The sequence below is a fragment of the Natator depressus genome, chromosome 1 (genome assembly GCF_965152275.1).
Source record: "Natator depressus isolate rNatDep1 chromosome 1, rNatDep2.hap1, whole genome shotgun sequence".
Lineage (NCBI taxonomy): Eukaryota > Metazoa > Chordata > Testudines > Cheloniidae > Natator > Natator depressus.
The window spans coordinates 254765960-254774369 of record NC_134234.1 but is presented as its reverse complement, the minus strand read 5'-3'; positions in this window follow the sequence as shown (position 1 = coordinate 254774369).

Below are 8410 nucleotides of genomic sequence, written 5' to 3'. Positions count from 1 at the left end.
AATCAGAAATAGCTGGCGGGGGGCTTGGAATTTTGATGATAGGTCACACCCTCCCAAAAGCTATCAAGGCAGAGCTTTCTCCCCAGCCTTTGGATGCTAAACCCCACCTTCCCCAAACAGCCAGCCAGTCATTGGAGTCAGATCCAGCTCCAGTGGCCACAGAGCCAGTGGAAAATAGCTTTAGGATGAGAGTGTTTTAAACAAAAATCCAAGATGTTTAAACAAAAATATCCCAAACCGTTAAACCGAATGAGAATTGGCAGGGTGGGGCGGGGCAGAGCTAGATCCTTCATTCCAGACAGCCTTGGGTGGCTAGAAGCACCAGAACCAAAGTGGTGCACGGGGACCTGGAAGCGGTCCATGCAAAATAAAATGGGAGCTTCTCTGCCTATCCAGAGAGGATTGGGGCAGGATTCTTGGGATCTGAGCTCCATTCTCAGCTCCTGACATTGTGGTCACCAGTGCACACCCAACTGCTGGCCAACCCACCACCTGATACATTCCAGATCGATAGAGACCTCTGTCAAGTCAGGGGGGACGAGAGGTGTAACAGCTGGGAGGCAAGCGACTCCAACTCAGCTGTCCTGCATGGTGCATGCCCACAGCCATTCTGGGGGGGACGGGGGTGAAGCTTTCTAGGGCACCCAGTGCTTGTGCAGATCTGTCCCGAATTTCAAATCCACCCCTGAGTAAACAGTGTGGGTAGCATTGTGCCCAGCCACAATGGACCGTTCCCATAGGTTCTGCACGTTATTTACCACATCAGGTTCGGTCCATGTGAGGGTGATTCATTGTGGAGTGAAAGGGTTGCTCTGGAAAAAGTTACTTCATTGCAAAACGGCTCAACTATAATTAAATCTAAAGAACAGAGTGAATCTAGGCAGCGGGCCAAGCCTCTGCTCTTGTGGCTTACGGCTTCGCTTGTATTTTTTTGTTTCTAAATCACAAGGCAGGCTGAGAGGCTCCTTCAAGAGTCCCAGAACTTAAATGCACGCGCGCTCACTCTCTGAGAGGCTCTCAATGCCCCTGTTTACTGTGTACAGGAGTCTGGAAACCCCCATAATGGCTCCCATCTCCCCCACAAGGATAAAATTAACTCTAGAGTCTATTCAATTCCTTGATAGTAGGGGTCAGGACAGAGGATCATCGGCAGAGCTGGGAGGGAGGACTCAGGACTGGGATAGCAGGAGGGGCTGCAGGTCAGGAATCAGGCATCTGGGCAGAGCTGTGGTGTGGTGCAGGGCAGGATTGGTACAGCAGGAGGTATTGTAGTGCAGGAAAGAGGCACCATGGCAAAGATGTGGGGGTGCTGCAGGTCAGGGCTGTGGTGCATTGGCAGAGATCTGCATATGTGTAGGTGCTGGGGAGGGCAGGGGGACCTCGGACATGCTGCAGGGCAATAGACACCCCCAACCCTGAAAGAATCAGCTACTCCTGGGCCAAAACGGTGGGAATGCTGTCGCCTTTTATATTCAGTCGCAGGCTCCTCTTTGCTGACCCCCCCTCACGAGTCAAATAGCAGAGCTTTCAGCAGATGCCAATGATAAAAGTCAGCCCCTGGCTGCATCTCCCTGGGGTGACTCATCCGAATATGACTGCGCATAGAAATTGAATTAGCAGCTGCGGGAGAGCCTGGCTGATTCTATGCCATGGACACAATCAGCCAGACTCAATAATAGAAACAGTGTTACCAGAGGATGAAAGAGAGAGGCATAATTTCCCCAGTGTGGCTGGGGAAAGAATGGGCCCAATTCAGTGAGACTGTACGAGCATGCCAAGCTACACACGCGCTGCCATAGTGTAAGAAAAAGACAGGCCTCCTCAGTGATCGCCCTTGACTCTAGGGTGTCACCCCAGGACTGGCCTGGGACCAGTGTGTTTGGGAGAGAGCCTCAAGAAAGAGCAGAGGGTGTGCCATTCCCTTTCCCAGCCAGCACTGGGCAGAGCTCCCTTCCCACCCCCAAGGCAGAGCAGATGACAACATGCTTTTGAAAATGCACCTCTTCTGGGAGACGGCACTTCCCCTGGGCAGGGAACTGATCTGTGTCTCATTTTCTCCACAGCTCTAAAACCTCCCTTTACAGATGTAAATGTCAGGGCCCAGCTGCTCAACAGCTGGATTTTGCCCTGCTCTTTCCTGGAAGGGGCTCGGCAAGGCTGATGGACAGGAGGCTATGGCTATACAAGAAATAGCTGCACACAGGTTCCTGGACATTAGATACATTGCATTTGCCTCCTGCCCCTCCCCACAGTCATCTAGTCAGACCCCATCTAGTTACCCAATGTCTCAGCCATGCCCATTTGCTTGTTCTTGAAAGGGTTCCTTGGTTATACCCCTCTCACCCACCCCCACGGGGGGACTCTCCTTCTGGCAAGGAGTGCTGCATGCCACCCTTCCTTTCATCAGCCACAGGGAGGTAGTTCCTGGCACATGTTGCTAAGCCTTGTCACTCCTGAGCTGCCTGCACAGCACCCCCAGCCCAGAAGAACAGCGTGGGGCCCTTCCCTCCCTTCAGATGTAGTTTGCAGATTGAAAGGCGCTGAAAAACCATCTGCCCAGCTGTTGTCACAACCACCACTGTTGTGGTGTGAAGCATCCCGCCTCTTCTTCACCAAGGGCTCGTCCTCAGTGCCAGTGGCCAGGCTGCCCCGGTTACCAACGTGTGGGAGACCACTCGACACCTGGGAGAGACCAGCGGCTGAGGCTGCCTACCCCTCAGGAGGCCGTATTCTCTAATCGCTTGGCGAACCCACGCCAGCCCCGCATTCTCAGGGGTCTAAATTGAGCTCAGCACTTGTAAAAGGTGCTGCCCAAGTGCTGGGCGGCTGTATCACAAACAACAAATAGGGCCAGTGCAAGCTTCCCCTGCACACCACACTGCCCATGTACCTCAGCCCCGCTGCGAAGGAACGTCCTTTGGGACGAGCAGAGAGTTCCTCCTCTGTGCTCCATTCTGCCCTGGGCTTTGGAGGTAGGAATGTTAACAAGGGGGCCGATCACTGGACACAAGTCTCCCTAGGACGTGAACATTGCATCTCATTGCCGTCCTGATGGCTGAAGTTCTCCATTCCTGCCAGGGGGCGCCAAAGAAGGCCAGCTCAGGGTTGCATATTAATATGTACAGACAGACGGAGAATGGCAGAGGCACTTCACGGGATTAAAGGGGTGAACACAACCGCAGGATCCCCCCTAGACAGGGATGTTCTAAGCCGATAACAGCTGAATGCAGCTCTGCATCTGCCTCAGTTAAGTCAAGGCTGTGTGTGCGTGTGCGTCACAGGAAAGAGATGGGTAAATGCACCAACATAGAACAGCAAAGCTGGGCCTTATCTCATGTCATCTAATTTCCGTGCAGCCTCTAACAGCTGCAGGATGCTTTTAAGATCAACAATAGCTGATAAGTCATGTGACCACTGGGTGGCAAAGCAGCTACATTTGCAGGGTGAAGAATCCTCCTTCAGCAACAGAAAGTCCCCAGCACCTGTGGGCAGGGTGACCCCAGGCAGCAGGAGATGGCAAGGGGACCAGCTGGATGCAGTGACTGCCCCGTCTCCACCAGCTGTATTCTCAGATGCCCAACTTGCTTTTGGCAGGTCTGCCCCATCCCCACACTGGGCTCCATAGTGAGCTTGGTCCTGGCAAGAGGCACCAGTTCAGTGGTCTGGGGGACCTGAGAGTCCTCTCTATGCACAGCACGGGAACAGGACAAACAGCAAAACTGCCAGCTTCCCACATATATCACCCACTGTAGGGGACATGTACAGGCTAGAATGGGGAATTCACTTGAGCTCCGGCCACCTTTAATGTTTCTGCTCGGACTGTCGCTAAGGGAGGCAAGTGGGCTAAGATTTCCAAAAGTGACTAGCGATTTTGCGTGCCTTAGTTAAGAGGAACCCAACTTGAGACAACTTTAGGGGGCCTGATTTTCAGAAAGTGCTGAGCACTTAGCCTCTGCAAATCAGACCCTGCTAAGATGCCACACGTCCCTAATTAGGTACCCAGAATCACAGATAACTTTGGCAGATCTTGGCCTTAGCTGGCGAATGGGGTTTACGTGGCATAGCCACCTACTGGAGGTGGACTGAGACCACCGACAGCCTTGACAACAGAGGTTGTGCATCAAGTCCCACAACTATTCCAGAGCAAACAACAAAAGAGGCAAATGTGAGGCAGCAAGAGAGGGAAAGCTGCACTTCCTAATTCATTCTCCACATAGGACACTGCCCCATGGGATGAGGGCAGCCACAGGACCCCTTCTTTACCCCCATCGCCACATGCTCCTGCAACCACAAAGACAAGCTCGACCCAGCTCCCTCAGGAGGGCTTGTCGCTGGGAAGTGAGGCAAGGTTTCTCCCTGCCATACCCCCCACCCCAGCTCCTTTGAGTTTCCCATTGATCAAGAACAGAGAGATGGGTCCAGTCCAGCAGAGCCTCTCTTGAGGCACCTTCCCCAGCAAGAGGATGTTTTGCAATTTGAAAACAGCTGAAACATCTTTTAGGCAGCAGCAGTTGCCCTAACCACGACATTTGGCTTTCCTTTATCCTGGGGCCAGGGTGTCCCGGGTACTCCACAATGAGAGGAGACAGCACAACCCTCAGCAGGAGGAAGTGGCCCCACCCTTTCCCCAGATTGCACTCTCTTAGCCACCTTTGCACACCGCTTGGCAATGCACACCAACCTCCTATATGGATGTCAGCCCTTACGAAACTTGTCAGGCTGTCAGCACAATGGCCTGGATGGCTCTGTTAACACCCAGAACAGGTAGTGGCAATGCACCGTCCTCCGCCGGCCAACATGCCTCACCCCTGTTCTGGAGGAACCATCCATCGGGCCGAGCAGGGAGTTCACGCTTCATGGCCCATGCTGCTGTTGGCTTTGTGGCTGATGCTGCCAATGAGGGGGCCAGTTAGGCCCAGACCCTCAAAGGTATTTAGGTGCCTAACACACTGATTTCACACAGAAGTGAGGTGCTGATATACCTTTTGAGGATCTGGATCTTAGTACCTACTAAAGGGCACAAGTCTCACTAAAATGGCCACAGCTCACTGCAGTCTCAGTGACTACGATCCTGCATGTAGAGCCCCTGCCCCCTGGAAACTAACCAGATGGCCCAGTAAAGAACGCTAATTTCTGCTTAAGATCCCATTCTACTCTGTATAGACAGAGGAGTATCACCTCATGGGCTTCTAGGGGAGAGTATTGGGTTAAACTCCCCCAGCTCATTCTCCTGTACATGCCCATGGCTTAAAGCAACACAGGCTGGATTTTGCTCCCCAGATGCTTCAGCTGAGTGCAGGTATGTGTGCGTGCTGTCTGCATGCATTACTGCAAATGATACTGCATGACCCTCTGCATGTACAGACCCCACCAGCACCGTAGAGAAAATTGAGGACCCTAGCTCATAGCCCCTCTTTGCACAAAGAAGATGCTTTTTAGGTCAACGGTAGCTGTTAAATCACGAGTGGCAAAGGAAGTAACTTTGTAAAGAATCCTTTTTATATTTCAGCCCCTGTGCCTTTGGGTAGAGCGTCCCAGTTAATAAAAAGAGTGGGAGGAGATAGCAAAACTCCCAGCTGGGGGTAACAACTGCCCTGTCCCCCCAGCCCCTGTTCATCCCTCCCCTCCTCTTGCTTCCTGCAAACCTGCCCCAGCCCCATTCTCAGTGCTCCATTTTGAGTCCGGATCAGATTTATCGAAGTATTTCACCAGCTTGAGATGCAGAGGGGCTCCAGCTGGGAGATACAGAAGGGCCTAAACAGATCAGGCCACTGGCTCCCATTGTTTTCCCTCTTTGCCAATCTGGACCATTAGTTTTAAGGAAACATGCCTGTTCCACGGGCTGGAGTTCTGTAGTAGAGAGCAGAGACAGAACAAACGGCAGGACTGCAAGCTTCGTCCTCCCACTGCCTGTACGGGCCACCTATAGTACCTCCCACAGGATGGCGTTGAGGGCTCCAAGCTGCTACAAGAATGAACGTGAGGGAAAGAAACGTCCTCTCCCTCTGATTCTACCTCTAGCCTTTCTGCTGAGCCTGACCTCTAGGGGAACACTAGTGCGAGCAGGGTTTGTGTCTCATTCTGAACTGGCCTAAGATCCCCATCTCATTACCCTAGTCCAGTAACTGTACCACACTCCTAATCATAGCAGCTGCATGCCTTGCAGCAGTGCGCTTGGTGATGTTGCTGCCATCTGTCATGCAGGCTGATTTCCCTCCTCCTCTCCTCCCTTCCCCAGGGGGAAGTTGCAGGTGGAATTAAAATAACCTTTTCTCTTAGTCTGAGCTGTGCGCAAGGCTGAGGAAAGGCAGGGTTAAAACAGCAGTGCACTTTCTGCTTGGAGTGGAGAGTGCAGAGGCTTGTGGTGAATGCATTAGCCTTGATAACACCACTCCCCCCTCCTCTCTCCACAACGATCCTCATGTAAACACAGGAGATAGCAGGTGGATACCGCCTGATGTATCCTCTGCGTGGAGAGCCAAAGTACAGGGTACACACAGTGCATATGACCAAAGGACCCAGCCCCTTATCCATCTTCCCATGCCCCAGCCCTTGGAGACTTGATGCAACTCACTCAGGGCCTCATCCACCCTGCTCCTTCAGTTGGCCAAAGGAGGGTTTGTCAGTGGAAATCCACATGAGGCTCCCCCACTCTGCATGCACAGCTCCCACTGAGCCAGGGGAGCAAATTGGGTTCTTTAACACAGAGCCTCCTTTGGGGCCACAGCAGGAGGATGCTTTGCAGATTGCAAACAGATACCCCATCTCAACAACAGCTGTCACAACAACCGGATGTGTCTCAAGAATCCCCTCCCTCCTTCAACAGTGGAAAGGCTGCAACACCTCTGGCCACAGCATCCCCGTTACTGCAGACTAGCCGAAGGCAGCATGACACGGTGTGCCCTGCAGCTAGTCTGTCCCTGCACTGGAAGAGGGCAAGCATCCTACACACACACCACGCCCTGGGGTCTGGAACCACCCTTCTGGAAGAGAAAGGAGACCCTTCTCCCTAGGGCACTGGTGGTAGCTTTGGTACTGTCTAACAAGAAAAGGGCTGCTTAGCACCAAGGGGTATCAGTCCTACTAGCAACTACACCAAAGCCATCAGCTCATGTCATTTCCGAAATGTAAATCCTCCATGTGCCCACATAACTGTCTCTGTAGAAACCCCTGCGATGGCAGAATAGGAAACCAAGATCTGACACAGTCACCCTTATTCTGTACAGAAAGACGGGTGTCAGAGAAACAAGCACCGAAACAGAGGGTTGAATTCCTCAACCTCCTCCTTCCCCACCATACACATCCCTGCCCTGAAGCTGAATGCAGGTCCCTGAAGGCTTCATTAACAGTGCTGCTGCCAATGCCTGGCGATGGGTAACTGGAAAGCCTTCTTACTGTAGCTGACTATGCAGCAGATGTGATGAGCCCTGGGAAAGTGGTGCAAGGCATCTCCAGCCTACCAGGCTCTCGCTCATCACCTCAGCAGCCCAAGCGCTGACCAAGAATCCTTAGAGTCAAAGCTCCATAGCAAGAGACTGCTTTGTGAATCAAAAGTAGTTGTAAAGCCATGGGAAGTGCTGGTGTCCCAGCAACCACACGCAGTGGACGTCTTCACACCTGGGAGCAAGGCACCCCTGTCACTGCAGGGGAGAGAGACATCAGTAGCTCCAGGGGGTTTCAGCCACTCCCTTTACACTCCTTGGGTTTCCTCCTTCCCTTTGCTTGCCCCTCATTTACAAGAACGCAGGCTGCATGCCGGACATCTGTTTATCCACGGAAGAGATGCAGCACACAAGGCATCCTAGGACAATGCTGAAGAGGCCACCTGCCCTCCAGGGGAGAGATGGAGGTTTATACTTCATGTCCTCTCCAGTGCTTGAGATTTAGAGTAGATAAGGATAAAATGTTAAAAGCTTTATTCAAAAGGTGCTTTAAGTCTTTTCTTGAGAGAAATCAGTGCTTCAGAGCAGTGGTTCTCAACCCGCAGGCAGCCCAATCAGCCTACAGCTGCAGCCCATGTGACACCCTCAGGGCCACACCAGTAGTATACATAGTGTGGTTGCAGCCCACATAAGAGAGCGAGCTGCATGTGTGGCACACAACGGTAAATAGGTTGAGAACCACTGCTTCAGAGTCACGCTCCATTAACCTTAGCTCTCAGTGCACAAGAGCCAGGAACAATTTGGGAGACCCTGATGAGTTGCTACAGATGCCTGACAGATACAAAACCATTTGACTAGCAGCTGGCTCAGCATCCACGCATGTGAGGCAGAGTCATGCTTCCTCAGCCAGAGTCCTGAAGATCTGTGGCCAAGACATTGCTCTCATTCCAGCGTGGAAAGGAAACAGACAGTGGAATCACATGGCCAATCCACTGAGCTTGGGTTGTATTCTTGTAGCCACCCTCAGA